Here is a 20835-nt window from a genome sequence, read left to right as displayed (position 1 = left end):
AGTCGTTCGTAGATTGGTCACGTGACTGGTGCGGGACACATGTGCTCAAACGCCCAAACAGCAATACTACAAAACGTTTTTACGTAAACTGCAAACAAACATCAGCGTTCACTATTGACCCTAATGATTGCCTTTCAAGATTAAAGCAAAGATTCTTGTTCAGGCACTCTGGGGAATATCCATATGCTTTGGGTATTATTTCCCGGTCTCCCTGGCAGTAAGTTACCCTGTTTTGTATCGGTTGAATTGATATAATGGACTTCTAACACGAGTTTTTTTTCATTCCTGCTGTGTTATTTTGTTTTTTCTCAATATGAAGTAATTTGCCATTATTTGTTTAGATCGTCAAAGCCACGAGCTAATTGAGTAAGGAGCCTCTCATTTTATCCAATTATACAAAATTGTTGTAAATTCTATTTAACTTGTATCGTCCCTGTGCGGGTCCATGATAAACGGTGTTCGGTCTAGTCAGTGGTCGCATCATCATCGATAGAAAATGAAGTCAATTAAATTGATAACAATTACTGGTTTATTTCTGGCTCGATTAAGTTGCATTTTTGATGTCTGTGTAAACGCTCTATTTTCATCACTTTAACCGGCTTAGCTTCTGTGTGTGTGTTTATCAGCAAAAGAATATTGTCATTGGAATGATTATAACGGGAAAAAAACATTGGATAAAACGGTGTTTATAAAGTTGGTCTGATGATTAAAGGGTATGCATGCACATGGATCCCGTTTTAGCCACAAAGCCGAACACGTTAAGAATTGAAATAACAACCGTGTGATTTTATCTAAAAATTTCTATTTCTCACCAAACAAACAAGTTTCTTAGACAGTTACGTAGAATTAAAAAAGTTAATTGTCATCATATTGTTATAGTTTGCATGTGATAACCTTAAGTAACGTTTTTATCTACAATTTGTATGATGTCAAGCAACAGCGGTAGCTGTGATTTCCCTACAGAATTATCCACCACGATATTGTCGATACAGCACCGAATGAGCAGAAAATGATTACATTTCATGTATTATGGTATTTAATATCCATACACGAGGGCTTACACAACATAACTACAAATTTGAACAGATATAAGTAGCATTATCGGCACTTTACAAACACGGTTATAGCATCACTGTACTGATGTAATTGGCATGACGCTACGTGTATACACACTGAAATACGTGGTTTTACAAACATGCCAGAGTACTACGGGAACCATATAAACAGATGCCTGACTCAGAAACAATTGCTAACTCGTTGTAGAGTGTCCATCAGCAAACAAAACGACGAGAAACCAATGATGCTGAAGTTCACAGGTCAATTGCACCATTCTGTTTCGAGAATTCTGTGTTTAACTCCTCTGTTGCTCTCTTTAAGGTTTGCTATTTAGATAAACATTCAATCAATAGCCAGGGACATTTAAGGATGGCCTACCTTGTGTGCTGTGTGGTGCTGTGTGTTGCTGTATGTGAATGTCTGTATGTTTTGGGAGGCTGTGGTATATTCGAGTTGTGTGTTTTGGAAGGCTGTGGTACATGTATATTCGAGTTGTGTGTTTTGGGAGGCTGTGGTATATTCGAGTTGTGTGTTTTGGGAGGCTGTGGTATACTCGAGTTATATATTTTCGGAGACTGTGGTATATTCGAGTTGTGTGTTTTGGGAGGCTGTGGTATATTCTTGTTGTGTCTCGTTTTGAATGTGGAACTTCTGTCCTTTTATAGTTCGTACTCTCTATTGGTTCTCTTTTGATGTCTTGTATACCCTATCTAACGTTTTCAGTAACTCCATATTTTCCGACGAGGTTTGAATGTGTATCATTTCCATTTCCTTTAGAATTGTATATTTCCCCATTAATGTATTTTTCTCAACTATAATCCTTCTTTAAAGTTTAATTTACGATTAGTTTTGGTTTCTGCTCTTGCCAAAATTTCCCTAACCTAGTAGTGTTTATCAGGTTTGCCATTGTTGGTTGGCGTTGCAGATGACATCATCTTCCGGTCACGTGCGGAGCTTCTAAGGGATTATTTCCCTCGGGGGTTATTTCCCTGGGGTTATGTCCCTCGCCTTCCAATCTCGCTGACCATCTAACTTATTCAATGTAACGCGATAAAGTTTAATCCAATCGGAATATTGTAAATGAAAGAGAGGTATAATAATAATGTATATATTAACACATAGTTTAGATTATATTTTATTTTATTATATGACTGGTGTTTTTGCTGTTTTGTGATTGGCCGATACGTTTCTCAGAAGTATTCATCAACTGCGATATCAACCCCGAAATCGGCGGCAAAAAGCACGCGAGGTTACTGGACTCAGTCCAGATACCTCTCGCGAGTCCAGTAACCTGTGTCAAAAATAGATCGAGGGAAACTCCCTTTAGATGTGACGTCATTAATCATTTTTGACGTCGAGTCGTACCCAAATATAACGTTACGGGAGTTTCCTTATTCAAAGACGTCGGATTAATCTATTGTGACGTCATTATAAATAGTCGGCAACATATTTGGCGGAAGGCAGCAAGTTTTGTAAAAGGAACATTTGCAAATATCATCCTGTTTATTGTAGTTAAGTCTTTTTGAAGAACCGGGTTAATATCCTGTAAATGTCATATAATAAAACAGTTATCGACCTATTTTCAGGTGGATACGGTGAGTTATCAACCCTCGAAAATGATATAACCCTCGGCCTACGGCCTCGGGATATATCACTTACTCGGGTTGATAACTCACCGTATCCACCTGAAAATAGGTCGATATATTTTATAATAATATATATTGTTGTTTTGTGATGTTCTTTGTCTGTTGAAAGTTCTCATATATACAAAACTGGGTAATATAGTCAGTGTGTTTTTCGTTAAATGCCCGCTTCATTATTTTGACATTTGTCATAGCATATCCTGTACACTGTCTTACTCTATAGACGGATAACAGAGAGGCTCCATCAAATGCTTCACTATTTAATATTGACCAGCGGTCATCGTAGTCAACAATCTAAGACCACCATAGCCACTGCTGGTCAATTCAGGACAATGATTGTGTTGACAAGTCGTCAACCGGACAAAGGGCCATGTCCGGACAATATCAAATTCGATTGCAAGCTTGTTTGTTGTTGTATTGACCACGCAGATACACATAACAATCAAGCGCTCACGAGATGTTGTTGTGAATAGCAATGCCAACAGTCAAAGTGTATGGTTAATTAACGACATCAAGAAGTCACGCGCTGGCTGTCAGAACTGACCACTGTCGTTGATTTAGTGACAAGTTCATTGGGGTCACTGGAGCTAACATTTGACCACAAGAAGGATTTAGGAATCAGTTTTAATTCCAGTACCATTTTATCGTAATTTGCATCAAGCATGCGATGATGGCTCCTTTTTCAATTTCCGGTTCAAATGTCAACTTGACCACAATCTGATTCATTTTAATTTTAAAGGCGTTAATTAAGAAAGAAAGCTCCTTACTTAATTGACAATAATGTCTATCGTAAACCATTAGCTGAATGTTAAACAAGACTTTACAATAAAACTAATTTCGGATATGGGTATGCCTGGAATCTCGTCAGACATAAAATAATATGCGAACGTTATTTGGAATGAGAGCAGGGAGAGATATGAATAATGTGAGAAAAATAGACAACACATTTATAACGAACGACCGAACCGGGAAGTAAATAAGTTATCATTTCCCAGTCGAAATCCCCCGGTATATTATCAATTCTATATATTGCATGGTCTAGAGATACTTATCATAGAAAGCGATTCTTGGTTATAAAATAAGCGTCATAAATCTTGTGCTTCAGACATTTCAATGTCATGGACAAGGTTACGATAACAGGTTAACAACCACACCGTGCCATCTCTGTGGACATTGCGATGAATACATTAACAATCCATCATAAATGCTTGTATTTTGCAGATATTCAAATTTAACCTGAAATCCAATTATATCAGAGAATTGAACTGTTATATCACACAAATATATATTAAAATGTTGATGTCTGCCGTTGATATTGTACGTTTCATCTCTATGGTTACTGTAACTAAAGGTCATTGTACATCTCTATGGTTACGGTAACTAAAGGTAATTGTACATCTCTATGGTTACGGTAACTAAAGGTCATTGTACATCTCTATGGTTACGGTAACTAAAAGTCATTGTACATCTTTATGGTTACGGTAACTACAGGTCATTGTACATCTCTATGGTAACGGTAACTAAAGGTCATTATACATCTCTATGGTTACTGTTATGTATGACACTAAATACATGTAGTTATGAGATAAGGGAGATAACTCCTATAGTTTTTTTTTTATCAATACATCCTATGAAGGTCATATCATTGATTTAGGTTATAGAACTTTCTAGAATATAATCATGTATAAACAAATATGTTTGTAAACATGTTGATTTTAAGTAGAGATCTAGAATGATCTATTTCCAGAAAGTTCTGTGTGTTTATTTGTTTACTGTTTTTAGTTAGATATTTCTAGAAGTAGAAGGTTCTCCAATATTCTTGAATTAGGGTTTAGCTATATATACTCCAACTGTCCAAAGCTAATCAGAACTGTAATGAGACCTGTAATAAGACATATCAAGAATTGTACAGCGCCATATAAGATTCTATTGGGAGAGCTATTGTGACTTTATCTGTGGATTATTACAACACTTTGTGTGGATTTATTCATATTGCCTGGAACTTTACAAATCATCGGTGGACATTCAATTTCCTTGTGGATTTGTGATTATTGTTAATTTGAAACCTGGAAGGATCAAGGATTATACCAGGACATTCGCATACAGATAAGTAACACTTTAAATCATCGTACTACTCTTGTACCACCACCAATTACTTTAGACATTGTAAACCATCTCTGTATAATATTGTATATATAATTAAATTGTGTTTTGAATTTAGCTGCTGGTTTCTCATTTCTGTTATTCGTTCATGTAACAGAAATTGGGGGCTCTTGTCCGAGATCGATATTTTATTTGTGAAATCTAACTTGGAAAAATTAATTAAAAAATTTTCAAAATTTGTGTACAAACTTTGAGTTTACATTTGAAACCAACAGCTAGATAAACATGACTTCTATGCAGGTAGAACAGTTTGTTAAAGCGCCATCCCTGGAAGTTCTTTTGCAAGTTAGTAAGAAGGATTTACTGTTATTGGGTAAACATTTAGGCCTTACTATCAAAACTAATTTGAGGAAAGCTGAAATTAGGAATGTAATTATAAGATATTTTGTTGACAATGGCAAATTTGACTCTAGTGCATTAGATAGTATAGAGGAAACAGTCAGTTCAGAAATTCAAATTAGACAAATGGAACTTGAACATGAAATGAAACTAAGACAAATGGAAATAGAGAAGGAAATGAAAGAGATGGAGTTAAGAGAAAAAGAAAAAGACAAAGAAAGAGAGTTAAGAGCAAAAGAAATTGAAAGAGAATTAAAAGAAAAAGAGATCGAGAGAGATCAGATGTTAGAACTAGAGAAGCAGAAAATTCAAGCTGAAACAGAACTTAGAATGAAAGAATTAGAGCTAGCTTCTCAAGACAGTTCAAGTAATCTAACTTTTAGGGGTTTACAAGGAAACAGAGGTTTTGATGTCAGTAGAAACATTAGGTTAGTTCCTCCTTTTCAAGAGAAAGAAGTTGACAAGTATTTTCTGCATTTTGAGAAAATAGCTGATAGTATGAAATGGCCTGAAGATAAGCTTACAATGCTTCTTCAGAGTGTCTTGATTGGTAAAGCTAGAGACATTTATTCTTCTTTATCTGTTGATGACATTTCAAATTACCAAGTAGTTAAGAAAGCTATTTTGAAAGCTTATGAGTTAGTTCCTGAGGCTTACCGCCAGAAATTTCGAAACTCAAGAAAGAGAGATGAACAAACTCATGTAGAATTTGCCAGAGAAAAGGAACAATTATTTAATAGGTGGTGTGATTCTAAAGAAATTGATGACGATTTCGGTAAATTGAGGCAATTATTGTTGATAGAGGAGTTTAAACGTTGTGTCCACATAAACATAAAAACTCACTTAGATGAGAGAAAAGTTGAAACACTTAGTGAAGCAGCTACAATGGCTGATGATTACGCTCTCACCCACAAAGGCTCATTTGTTAAAAACAGTTCTCAAGACAAAAACAGTACCACAGGTACTAGTAAATTTGGTCAGCCTAGGAACCCAACCTTTAGTGGCCCTTCTAACGACAAACCTAAATTAGGTGATAAGACTAAGTCTGATTCTAAAACAGATCATAGGGCAGGTGTGGGGTCTCCTTCTGGTCCTGTTTGTAATTACTGCAAGAAAGTAGGGCATACTATGTCTGAATGTTATTCTCTCCAGCGTAAGGAGCAAAGGCGTAAACAGTCAGTTCCTTCTGTGTTAGCTATGTCAAAGCCTAGTCAGAAACTTAGTGATATTGTGGAAGATTCTAAAGTGTCTGTTGAGATTAAGAGCTCAGAGTCTGATAGTGTCTTGGAGAAGTACTCTCCCTTCATTTCTGAAGGTTTTGTTTCACTTACTAGTGATATTACCAACTTGAAACCTGTGAAGATTTTGCGAGATACTGGGGCTTCTCATTCTTTGATATTAGATGGCGTAGTGCCTTTGTCTGAGGAGACCTCATCTGGTAGTAGTGTTTTGCTTCAAGGTGTAGAGTTAGGTTTTGTTAATGTGCCTCTCCATTGTGTTTATTTAAAGTCAGATTTGGTTACTGGGCCTGTCACCATTGGTGTTAGACCGGAACTTCCCATAGAGGGCGTGTCGCTCATTTTAGGCAATGACTTGGCTGGAGAGAAAGTTAGGGTAGATCCCTTAGTGTCCAGTATTCCAGATAAAACAGATGATGCTGAGACTATTCAACAGGAATTTCCTGGTATTTTCCCTTCTTGTGCTGTAACTCGTTCAATGAGTAAGAAGGTTTCTGATGTTGCAGTAGTTGAGGATCATTATAGTCCAGGGTTAGGTGACACTTTCTTGGCTCATGATAAGAGGATGTCGGGAGCAAGTGTGATCTTTTGAGCAATCCTGTAGACTTTGATAGTGATAGAGTTGTTCCTAACAAGGGTACTTCTTTGTCTGACATGATGAGCAAATCATCTTTGTCTAGAGAGGAGCTTATAGTAGAACAGAGAAAGATCCTGAAATCTCCTTATTGTGTAATCGGGCTTTGAGTGAGGAAGAGGCTGAGAAAGTCCCGGTTTGTTACTTCCGTCAGTCAGGTGTGTTGATGCGCAAGTGGCGCCCCCCTGATGTGTCTCCCGAGGAAGACTGGAAGGTTGTCAATCAAATAGTTGTCCCACCGAGGTATAGGCAAGATATTCTAAGTTTGTCTCATGACGTACCTATGGCAGGGCATTTAGGTGTGACCAAGACTTATAACAGGATCTTAGATCACTTCTTTTGGCCCAAGTTGAAACGGGATGTGGCTGATTTTTGTAGGTCTTGTCATACTTGTCAGGTGGTAGGGAAACCTAATCAGAAAATCCCTGTTGCACCTTTGCACCCCATTCCAGCATTTGAGGAACCATTTAGTAGAGTCATTATAGACTGTGTAGGTCCTCTACCCAAAACTAAGTCTGGGAATGAGTATCTTTTAACTATTATGTGTGCTTCCACACGCTTTCCTGAAGCCATTCCACTCAGGAATATTAAAGCCCCTAACATAGTCAAGGCTTTGGTTAAATTCTTTACATTGGTTGGTCTTCCAAAAGCTGTCCAATCGGACCAAGGTTCGAATTTCATGTCTGGTATTTTTCAACAAGTCATGTACCAGCTCCAGATCAAGCAGTATAAGTCTAGTGCTTATCATCCAGAGTCTCAGGGTGCTTTAGAACGTTTTCATCAGACATTGAAGAATATGATGAGATCTTATTGTTTTGAAAACAAAAGAGATTGGGACGAAGGTATACACATGTTGTTGTTTGGCGTTAGAGAATCTGTACAAGAATCTCTTGGCTTTAGTCCCTTTGAACTTGTGTTTGGACACACTGTACGTGGTCCTTTGAAAATTTTGAAAGACAAAATTTTGGACGAAGATTCTAAAGTGAATCTCTTAGATTATGTGTGTAACTTTAAGCAAAGGTTGACAAGGGCATGTGAACTGGCAAAAGAAAATTTGGCCGTTACTCAAACCAAAATGAAAACATGGTATGATAAAGATGCCCGTGCAAGAAGTTTTGATCCAGGTGACAAAATTTTGGCTCTATTACCAATACCGGGTCAGCCTTTGCAAGCTAGATATTTTGGACCTTATGTTGTTGAGAAAAAGGTCGATGATGTTAACTACATTGTACAAACTCCAGGGAGGCGCAAGAAAACTCAATTATGTCATGTTAATATGCTTAAGAAATATGTAGATAGAGAAGAGAGCAAGACCTCTCAACCTATTGCTACTTTGGCCTCTGTACCATCACAAAGTGAAAGTACAGCTGATATTTGTAAATTAGACTTAGATGGTGGTGTACAAGATGTAGGTTTAGACTGTGGTGTTAAGTTAAGGAATTCAGATGTGCTCGCGAACTTGGACAAGAAACTGTGTCATCTATCAGAAAAGGAACGCAATGAACTTAAAGATTTGATACTTGAGTTTAAACATTTGTTTCCGGATACACCAGGCAAAACAGATGCTATCTATCATGACGTGGATGTAGGCGATGCGCCACCTGTCAAGCAACATCCTTACCGTGTCAATCCTTTGAAAGAAGAACACTTAAAGAAAGAAATTCAATACATGTTGGACAATGATATTATTGAACCAAGCAAAAGTGAATGGAGCTCTCCATGTGTTCTGGTGCCAAAGCCAGACAAGACATACCGGTTCTGTACTGACTTCAGAAAGGTAAACTCTGTCAGTAAAACAGACTCTTATCCAATTCCAAGGATTGACTCGTGTATTGACAAAGTTGGCAAAGCCAAGTATGTTAGCAAGTTTGACCTGTTGAAAGGATATTGGCAGGTGCCATTAACAGAAAGAGCTAAAGAAGTGTCGGCATTTGTAACCTCACAAGGTTTGTACCAGTACAAAGTTATGCCGTTTGGTATGAAGAATGCCCCGGCAACATTTCAACGTCTTCTTAACAGCGTGATATCAGACCTGGAAGGCTGTGATGGATACATCGATGACGTCATCAACTACCACGACACGTGGGAAGACCATCTACGCGGGATTCGTGAATTCTTCGAAAGACTCACTACCATGAAATTGACTGTAAACTTATTGAAATGTGAATTTTGTCATGCAACTGTTGAATTTTTAGGCCATGTTGTAGGACAGGGGCAGGTTAAGCCTGTTCAGGCCAAAGTAGAATCAATTATAGATTTTCCATCTCCTGGAAGCAAGAGAGAGCTGATGAGATTTCTTGGTATGGCTGGATACTACAGAAAATTTTGTCAAAATTTCTCTGTTATAGCAGCTCCACTTACTGCTTTGTTAAAGAAAAATGTCAAATTTGTCTGGTCAGACGAATGTAAGTCTGCCTTTGAGAAATTGAAAGCCATACTATCAAACTCACCAGTTCTGACTGCTCCAGATTTTAATAAACAGTTTAAACTGTTTGTTGACGCCAGCGATGTAGGTGTTGGTGCTGTTTTGATGCAAGAAGGTACTGAAAAAAATGACCATCCAATTTGTTATTTCTCGAAAAAGTTTGACAAACACCAGAGAAATTATTCCACCATTGAGAAAGAATGTTTAGCGTTGATTTTGGCCTTGAACCAATTTGATGTATATCTCTGCACTACAGTTGTGCCTGTGTTGGTCTTCACCGACCACAACCCTTTGACATTCATTGGGAAAATGAAAAACAAAAATCAAAGAATTCTCAGGTGGAGTTTGACTTTGCAAGAGTACAATCTTGACATCAAACATATCAAAGGGAAAGACAATATTCTGGCTGATGCTTTATCAAGGATTTAAATATGACTTAATATTTGAAGAAAGTTTCCTTTTCAAGAAAACTTTCTTTTCTTTCTTTTCTTTAAGGAGGGGTGTGTTATGTATGACACTAAATACATGTAGTTATGAGATAAGGGAGATAACTCCTATAGTTTTTTTTTATCAATACATCCTATGAAGGTCATATCATTGATTTAGGTTATAGAACTTTCTAGAATATAATCATGTATAAACAAATATGTTTGTAAACATGTTGATTTTAAGTAGAGATCTAGAATGATCTATTTCCAGAAAGTTATGTGTGTTTATTTGTTTACTGTTTTTAGTTAGATATTTCTGGAAGTAGAAGGTTCTCCAATATTCTTGAATTAGGGTTTAGTTATATATACTCCAACTGTCCAAAGCTAATCAGAACTGTAATGAGACCTGTAATAAGACATATCAAGAATTGTACAGCGCCATATAAGATTCTATTGGGAGAGCTATTGTGACTTTATCTGTGGATTATTACAACACTTTGTGTGGATTTATTCATATTGCCTGGAACTTTACAAATCATCGGTGGACATTCAATTTCCTTGTGGATTTGTGATTATTGTTAATTTGAAACCCGGAAGGATCAAGGATTATACCAGGACATTCGCATACAGATAAGTAACACTTTAAATCATCGTACTACTCTTGTACCACCACCAATTACTTTAGACATTGTAAACCATCTCTGTATAATATTGTATATATAATTAAATTGTGTTTTGAATTTAGCTGCTGGTTTCTCATTTCTGTTATTCGTTCATGTAACATTACGGTAACTAAAGGTAATTGTACATCTCTATGGATACATTAACTAAAGGTCATTATACATCTCTATGGTTACGGTAACTAAAGGTCATTGTACATCTCTATGGTACGGTAACTAAAGGTTCTTGTACATCTCTATGGCTAGGGTATCTAAAGGTAATTGTACATCTCTATGGTTACGGTAACTAAAGGTCATTGTACATCTCTATGGTTACGGTAACTAAAGGTAATTGTACATCTCTATGGTTACGGTAACTAAAGGTAATTGTACATCTCTATGGTTACGGTAACTAAAGGTAATTGTACATCTCTATGGCTAGGGTATCTAAAGGTAATTGTACATCTCTATGGTTACGGTAACTAAAGGTAATTGTACATCTCTATGGTTACGGTAACTAAAGGTAATTGTACATCTCTATGGTTACGGTAACTAAAGGTAATTGTACATCTCTATGGCTAGGGTATCTAAAGGTAATTGTACATCTCTATGGTTACGGTAACTAAAGGTCATTGTACATCTCTATGGTTACAGTAACTAAAGGTCGTTATACATGTAGCTAAAATATTAAAACTTTTAAAGTTACTGGGGGATTTGAGACAGACTACTACAGATAGCGGCGTTTCCGAACAGAATATGTTTCTCCCCATAAACCCACACTTGCTTCGCAATTGAAAATATCAATAAAGTTAAAATGCTTACAGCTGATCTTTTGATATCGGTAAACCATCGGTCTATGCTGGGTACAACGTATTTCTTTACGAAACTGTCGGTATGAAAAATGACTGTTCTCCAAGCTACTCAGTGAACGTAGAGGTCATTAAAAATTGATAAAGAAGGTAGGCGGCACTGTCGTAACGTCATAAAACATCTCCTAAACGGCACATCCCTCACTGAGGCAGAAACACATTTACTCACCGCCTCGACACCGTTCGCGTTTTATAGATATCAGGCACTGCCACTGTCGCCTCACAAACAATGACAAATGAACATTGTTTCTGTAACAAATGGCATTGCTAGAGAATTGCCTATCACCTGCAGTGTAAAAACGAGGCGATAATACCTTAATGTATATTTTTTAACACCTTTTTACTTCCGCAGAGCGTAAATATGATTTAGACCTTTAATATTTGTGTAAACTCCAATTTGTTGTGAGGTAAGTAAGTCCTACAATTACGCGACGTGTTGTCGCCCATAAAGTGTTGCAAAAATAGGAGATAAGGCATGGATTCTCTACACAGCACCAACACTTCCGACAATCGCACCAATCAAATGACGATGTTTAAAGTTGTATGGTCTATCACTTAAGCTATTTTTACCATTTTTTATAAAGTTGCACCACTGGAAGTATTTTAAATTATAATAGTAAAAATTATTTTTAACGTGTACACGCAAAAACTAGGCTCCAGTGACACCGAATCATTCCGAAGTCTTCCGAACATCGTCGCGACAATCTCGAAGTAACGCGAGAGTTGTGGAACCAACAGAAAATGTCAACAATTTTTTTGTGAACAAAACGTGTTGTCGAACTCAGCATACTGGCTATACTTATGTATATTGGTGTTGGGTATTTTTGTAAATATTTTTATCATTTTTATGGTGTTATTTTAATGAATCATGCTGCCAAACATATCGAACAACAAACACTCCCAACCTGGTCACATTATACTGACAACAGACCACTCCTTTTATTTTGAGAGCTAAGCAGGAGCAGAAACTGTCACTATTTACACATTATATTTTTAAATAAATCATCCTTTCAGAGTAACATTGCTCAGTGAATTTGCGATCAGAATTTTAGTCCTATTCTTACTGCACATTTTGGTGAATATATTTTCACTTTGCAGTAAGAATAATACGATCAAAATGCAGGTCGCAAATTCACACAGCAATTTTACTTTATACAGGAGAATTTACTTTGAAAAAAAATCACATGTCTTTATAGACTAAAGTCTGTCTCGTCCAGAAGACAGAAACAAAGTTTATCTCATAGGGGCGAGCGTTCATCCGAATGCCAAAAGTGAGACGGTGTCGCGGAAGGTGAAAAGAAGACAAAATACAAGCTCCTAAATGTTCTCGCCTTTTCATAGGGGGAGCAAACTTGCAAAGCTATCTGCAGTTTTTACTTCTTTAGGTTGTTACAGATAGAAGTTTAAACGGTTATAACACGACCAACATTATAAATTACTTAAACCAAAAATGAAATATTTTCTTTAAATATCATACTGTCTTTATCTCTCAGAGTACTTAATGTTTAAATGTCATGAAAGTTTATATATACACTCAAATTACTCTTTTATCCGTTTATATGCTCTTTGCACTTTTCCATACATGCAGACTAATTTAGTTTGTCTTGGTCTGATAATGTTTTCATTATAAAATTTATTCATATTTATGAAGTTTCTCGAAGAATATATAGAGACAAAATAATATTAGCGCTTGATGCCATGACAACAAAATGTGATATAAACTTTTGTAACATATGTCGTATTCCTATTTCATTTGTAATTTGTTGTCAATTCAATATTTGGAAGATGTCAAACACGGTAGCTAGAGGGCGGTTCCTGTTTCTAATGGTCCCAATCCAAAATCTGTTCCCGACTGGAATTACCGTGTTATTACAGTAACTACACCATGTGTAATCCGTCAATGTTCTCAGACGGTTTTGTTAAATTTTACTCTAGTGTGATCGCTCATGTGTGATTTTCCTGTCCACTAATACTGTCTACTCAATCTATCATCTCCCGGCCCAACCATTGCCTCTGGTACTCCAGCAGGTAATTCTCACTTCCGTAAGTAATCTTAGTGTCAAAACAGCATACGATGTACCGCAATAAGATTGATCATCCCCTTTGCATGATAAATAGCAAAATATCACAAATAATGGTGGATTTAACAAAAAATATTATATAGTTCTCAGCACTGTAGCAAATAATGATGTTCTGTTAACGAACATTAAACAACTCATTACCATCCAGAATGTATGTTTGCACCCGATCTACAAATGCTTGTATAAGTAAGGAACCCTCTAATAAAACCATGAAGTTTTAATTTGCAATCCCTGATATATTGATTCCATGTTTCAGCATTATTTTGCATTCTTCTCTATTTAGTTTGTGTATAATGTGTATCAATGCATCTCAGCAAACAGTAATAGCATAGACAAATTGAAGCGCCTTTGTGGCATATTATCAAGCAATAACCATGCATAATTAACATCATCTTTATCTAGTGTTGGGCGTTTGTTTTGTTTTCTTCCTGGTTGTCAAATATCACGTATTTGCATTATCAACGAGGAATAAAATATAGAATTTTCATTAAGGCCAGTTGCCTTGCTTCATCATGTTTTCCTCGATTTTACTTTAAGACATGTCGCATGCACATGAAGAAAACTAGTAAAGGATATCCCATCGCAATTGAATGCTGACTGGACATCTAGAGATATTTGATTGCCCCGGCGCCAGCGATATATAAGTCCAGATCCTATTTCATTGATAATATGCAAATCGTAAATTGCATGCTATTGTCACGCTATGCGTTTGGCGTTCCGCTATCATTTCGCTCGCTTCCTCGAACGCCCAAATGACCCCGATGACTATGTCCCTATTCTGACTATTGATTGGTCCGTTTTCGTCGCTCTGTCGACGACAGATATTCCCTGTGCAATAATGAAGAATAGAACGACGGGGCACCATCGTGCGATAAGTACTATACTAGTGATACTGCCCAAAACTCTAAAGTGCCGGGTCCCGGGGAGGAAATCGATGTATTTTAAAGTGGCCCTGATACTGTTACTGTTCAAGTCATATAAGATGTATGCCATTGTTGATCTGCCAAAACGCCCTTACTATATCTAAAATTGGCCAATTGATTTAAACAGCAGATGTTTCCGACACGTGTATAATAGTGCGTTTTTTAAACTTTGTGTCTGTTAGCAACATAACATCAGATAAATGGGAAAAGCCTCCGACAACCGGTACCTACTGTCAGTGCAGCGGAAACATATTATTCATATAGCGTACATATAGAACATTATTACATACAAAAATGACATTGAAAGGCTTCCTGTATCGTGAATTTACTAAAATGGCTTATTTATGCAGTGTCAAACCAATATTTCATGTAATGGTGGAATTTGTTTAAAAGTTGCCGATTATATTAAGTGCATATACTTATATTGTTATTTAGAATATAGTTACACACACAAACAAACATATGAATAGGGGATTTTGAGCTTTGCTATTTACTGGAGAATATATGGGGTTCTTTTTACCAGTTAGTTTTTTACAGTTCTTTCACAAATAATGTTTACTTTAGAAAAAAAATTATACCAAAAGGTGACTTTCGACAAAAATCAATGAGTGTTGACATCGATCCCAAGATAGCCTTCTAAGTTGTGGCAGCCATAATATTAATTGAGAGTGTTAATCCTGGTTGTTTTAGGGAAATTTGAAGACACGTCGTCTATGTAGTAAAGGATGGGTACTATTCCGGGCGACCTGCACATCATTTTGTGTTACATTTGTTTCCATACGAATTTATTTAAAACATCCATTTCATTGGTTCATGTATGCAGTTTCGCCGTTACACTTACGGCTTGGAAAATTTGGCCACAACTGTTTTATTGATTTCATCCGCCATTTTACTGAATACTTGCATTGTCCACCATACGGACTGAGCTATAATGCAGTTAAAAAGAAAAAGATATCGCTGTGCTGCTGCACTATGCTATATAGCTGTATTGCCCCCAAAATACATTATCTATATGATTCCATGGTAACATTTCGAACTTATCAAATTAGATAAATGTTTTTGTTTTTTTCTTTTTCTTCCATGGCAGATCGCTGATTGGACAGGGCAGGATATTGGTCTGACTGTCTGGTCGTCTTACCTTTCACAGGCATAACCGTACAGGGCAGTAATATTGGCCGAGCTGTCTGGTTTGCTTACCTTTGAGCGGCACTACCGTACAGAACAGACAACTAACCTTTAGTTGTATGTAATTGCTGGTATTTCATTTAGCGTCCGTCCTTTCTTCTTATTGAATCAGCTCAATTTGTTACTGGAGTTGATTACCCTAAAGTTACGTCTCCGCGGCACGAGGACCAGATGTCCGCCCCGGAGCAGGCAGAGGTCAAATTGTAGTTACCCAAGGTCAGAATGCAAATGTAGTTATGGAAGTAGCCGAGCTAGATAAAAATATCGAACGAATGTTAAAGTCAACAGTATAAAAAAGCTGGTAACACGTATTGGATTCGAGATGTTTATTTTTCTGACCAGCAAATGAAATTAAAATATTTAAGTACAACTTAAACTTGAAGTTAAGTTTTCAATTTCCGTTACAGATATGAAAGTAGTCATTTTGAAATTTCTTAAAGTAATCTTCAGGGGTTTATGGCAGGTCTAATTGGAGCGAAATATTTTTATGCTGACTAAATGTCTCTAACTTTCCACCTTGGATGTTCCTAATTAATGAAATCGATATTTTACGTAAATAGTTTGTTTTGGAATTTCTGGAGCTGCAATTAGTAGCCTGCTTTAAGGCACTTAACGTTGATTGTTCACAGAATCCGCGGTAATTATTCCGCCATTCCTACTCGTGATGGGATGGCGTGACAGAAGAAGGCTTCCATAGGACGTTCAGTGTGTATAACATATAGACAGACTGAACGAGGCAAATCTGGTGTACTAACTAGGGTAAAAGAGAGCAACCAACTAAATGATTTTACATAGACCACAGTGTTAAACTTTGTTAAAATTTTGTACTGTATTATTAAAACAAAGAAATATTAGTTAGGTATTGTGTTCTATAATTAAAGTCTAGGTTCTCATATAACACTAGATAGAAAAAAAAGTTTGGGTCCTTCTGCTCAAACTCCAACCAGGGTAGCTTTATTGAAATCAGGCGCTTTTTGCACTAAAATATCCGGAAATTCTAATGTTTTTACCTATTCATTATCAAAATTGATATTTTGAACCTAAATCTCAATACGAATTTCCAAATTGATATTATGGTTATCTAGGAATAATTACCAGTCAGAAAACATTTTTACTTTTGAAATCCATAATTAGCCAGCCAATCAGCGGCCGGGTTAAAATTCTATCCTGGGCTCAATCTTGTATACACAGGGGCCATTTCGAAGGTCTTTTTTTATTAAGTTGGTTGATCCCTAAAACGACATCCCTGTATTTAGAACTAGATTAAATATTTTGTGGCTGATGAACATTAAATATGATAGCTTAACAAGACGACACCCTTAAGTATTATGCTGTGGTCTATATCCTGGATATATTGGTCAAGCAGACGAACACGTATTATGGGATGTTTTATAAAGCCTTCTAAAAATTAAAACATCATTGCAATTAAAAAGGTATCAAACCACATTTGGAAATATTAGTATTACATATCTCGAACTTCATTACCAAGAATACGTTGGTAAAATGTTTCATTTAAACAGTAAGGAGTGAAATATCATGTTTAGGACTTGACATAATAATTGTAATAAATATCCAGATTGGTAAAATTCTAAAACATTGTAACTTGCTCTACGGCGTAGGAGTATCACTGCAGATCCTGCATCAACCATATAAAAACATTTAGTGATGCTACACAGAGATTTAATTGATGACGGAACAAGACTTATTATGATTGAGGAGAAGTTCCTCACTGAAAATCAAAGATGTCGGTCGAGCTGTCAGAAAAGAATTGACTGTTGGTGATTAATGGCGGTGTTAGTCATGCACTTGGCTACCTCTAAACTCGTGTTGTAATTGATCGTACGTACTGACCATCTCTCATCGTGCCCCTTTCCCTTATAAAACCGATTCCTTTAGTTTTGATGGTCTCTGACCTAATTGGTTGTAAGCAATAAAATACTCCAAGTGAAGAATTCGGTTATTCATTCTCCCCCGCTGAAGTCCAACAACAATATGATATACCCTCTTTGCAAGCCTTGTAACGTTCCAAATTTGAATACGTGTATAGGGCCGACGATTCGTCTTCACATGAGCACTTTTTCAATTCATTTGTAACTGATCAAGGATAAGCCAACGGTCCACTAGAGTTGAAGTAACGAGGCAGTGGCTCATTGCAAAAACTTCCTTTCCCATCAATTATATTTCAAGTTCAAATTAACTTCACTTCGGTCCAAGGATAATCCAATTGTTCCCATTGATTTATCATCAACAACCATTTCCCAAACAATGAAAGTCGCCAGCTTTAGATGTGTGAAAATAAATGTATTTTTGTCTGCAAGAATCAGGGGGGATTTATAAAAGTGACCTTGTAAATGAATCCAGATTTTGTTTCACTTAGACTTTAATCTGGATATCAGGAATGGTTTCTGTAGAAGATAACACATTTCAGAATACAATATGTAACGTTTAGTACAGAATGCTTTATCTTCAACCCAATCGTCCATCTATCTTCATAGTCCCTAATAAACGTTTTCGATTGGGTTCCGATCTAAATGCCAACAGACAAGGACAACAATTCCATCTCAGATAGTCAAAAACGTCTTTTCAGTTAACGCAATGTTCTCATTTAAAGTATCTTTTCTGGTGAGGTTTCAGTCTCATCTTATTCAAAAAATGTTTTTCGACATTTCAAGAAAAAATTGTTTACATTTGTAGCAAGCTGTCATATCAAATATATAGTAACAATTATACTTCTATTGTTTCTTTTTGATATTTTTATATTAGAATTTTACAGAAATGGCTAATTGTGGTTGTTTTGAATATGTGTGCCTATAGAGAGACGACATTTTCATTTGAATCGCCATTGCGACCACATCTTTACGACATCAAATTAATTGCTGTTGTAAATCCTTTAGAGGTCTATTTTTAGACACATTTTTTTTCCTTTAAGCTGCAGGATATTTTAAAATAGTGATCAGATAATATTTTTTGACGTGTTAAATCAGTCAAACGTTGTTGAAAACAGGGTACTTTGATCCTCCAAATTTACGGATAGGGTCAACATATGTTCTGATCATTACAAATGCGTTGACGGTATGTTGATGTTATTGTTTAACAAAAGACACTGGTTTTTACAATAATGCAAGCATTCATACCTACCAGACTACTAATTTTGAAGACAATAAAATTCTGATAAAATCACATACAGTGTCAAATAGCTATCTTAATTCACAATAGATCAAAATTATGCACACCAATATATGTGATTTCTATTCCATTTCCAACCTTGACATGAATTTTTATTTTCAAATATTCACATTAGAAAAGAAAATATTAGAAAAAAATGACTTTCAGAAGAGAGGATCTTTAGTAATAGAAAGTCTTAGTCATGTTTCTTTGTTATTTAGTTTTTCCTTTGGCTGAAATAACGCCTTATCAGTTGCTCTTTATGGATTCGCCTGTAAATGAGCTTAAATGGTTGAGTTTTTAATCATGCTTATCAAAAAGGATATGTCTGATAATCCATCGACTGAACCTATGAATAATTAAATGATAAAATGTTTTGATATTTAATTTAATTTGCAAAGATATCACAAATGAATATTATTTACATTTAACAATAAGATACTATATTCTTGATAGGCTGCCATAGTAGTAAAATAATAATATAAATGTGTACACAATATGGTTAGTTTTATTCATTTAGATATTACTTGAATGTTTAACAGCTTATTCACAAGAGTCCAAAACGTAACTTTAGACTACACAGCCGCCATCTTAAAATACTTCGCATACGCCACTAGCAATGTTTGACTTCTTGACTTAGCAATTTCACATCAGAAATCCAACTTTCTTTTTTCTTTTTTATTTCCATTTCATTTATTTACTTTTTTATTCATTTATTTTCATAAAAGTTTTCAAATTACATTGTGTTTTGAGTTATATTGTTTTATTGCTCAGACCATTACTGCTCCGTTCAGTACACGTTTACAATAAAGGTCACAGTAGGCGCGCAACACGGGACATTGTTGACCTCACTATTGTATAGGATATCTTCGATAAAAGATAAAAGATGTGTTTTTGATTGCTTTGCTGGAAATGGTAACCCCATGCTCTTCCTATTCCCGAGAAAACGTTATGTATGACTTGGCAATCACCCCACTGTGAAGTCAACAAACACGCGAGATTGACTTCCGGTATTCCTTCTACGCAGACTATAACTTCCTGAAGACGACTTTTCGGATGTACTCGGTACGGTCTGTCTCAATCACACTACGCCAGAAATGAACGGATGGAAGTCATTGATTCTTTGTAGTCATTTCGAAGTGTTTGAAAAGAACCTCAAAATATCTATGGTCGTGGTCATTACTAGTTCCTGTCCCCATGTCAAGGTGAAAAAACGACCGCGTTTTAGCGTTAAATGTATCCAACACACATACTGTACATGTTATGCAGTTAATGTGGACATTTTTGTGAGTGTAAAGTAACACGATTTGCATGTATATAAAACATTCATAATGCTATTAGTTTCAGCTGTTCTACTATACATAAAAAAACTGTACAAATATTACGCGAGTGGGAATTTTTCGCGATTAAGCGTGATTATTACCTTTACGTAAATTAAAAGCTTTAGAGTATGATATGGATTGAGTCGTTACGTTCACAATCAAAGACACACATGAAAGCCACGAAGCAAAAATAAAGTAAAGCATATATCTAACATTGCATATAATTCAATTTCATATTTAACACTCATTTCTCTTGGTGAGAAAAGCAGCGCAAAATGAGCTATTAGATAAGATATCAATGCGCCACAATTTAATTTGTTTTATTGCAAACGCACGGAAATTAATGCCTAATTAGTACCTCATTGAGTTTTTTTCAAATTAAATAATAAGTATTGTTCTCAATATCTTTAGGGTTTATGAGGTCATACACAAGAACTTTTTTTTCTCAAAGAAGTGATATGAAGAACGTACTTCGGGTTTTTTTCCTATGCCTTCATAAACCAAAAAAATGGCATAGACAGGAAACGGACGGACATTCTTTTTCATTGACGAAGAATCTATGAAGCATGTCTTTCCGTATTGTGATTGACTTCACTTCAAGCCAAAAGATATTGAGAATGATGCTTAAATAAAATCAATCTTATTTTCCTTTTTTGACAGCATACAGTTGGTTGGTTGATAAACTTTAACGTCATATTAACAGTT

The 20835-nt window shown here is 36.0% G+C and overlaps 1 protein-coding gene across 2 annotated transcripts in view; it reads left to right on the top strand.

The window, feature by feature from the left end:
* LOC138308160 (leucine-rich repeat-containing protein 15-like) overlaps positions 1-20835 on the top strand; it is an 88038-nt gene that overhangs the window by 6462 nt on the left and 60741 nt on the right. The window contains exon 3 of one of the 2 annotated variants that reach the window (XR_011206085.1): positions 15546-15667. The exons of the other annotated variant lie outside the window; for it this stretch is intronic. The gene's annotated coding sequence lies outside the window, so the exon portion shown is untranslated. Of the gene's footprint in view, positions 1-15545; positions 15668-20835 lie in introns of those variants that run through there. 2 annotated transcript variants of the gene reach the window in all.

The sequence above is a fragment of the Argopecten irradians genome, chromosome 14, assembly GCF_041381155.1.
Source record: "Argopecten irradians isolate NY chromosome 14, Ai_NY, whole genome shotgun sequence".
Taxonomy (NCBI): Eukaryota; Metazoa; Mollusca; class Bivalvia; order Pectinida; family Pectinidae; genus Argopecten; species Argopecten irradians.
This window is presented reverse-complemented; position numbering and strand designations above follow the sequence as displayed.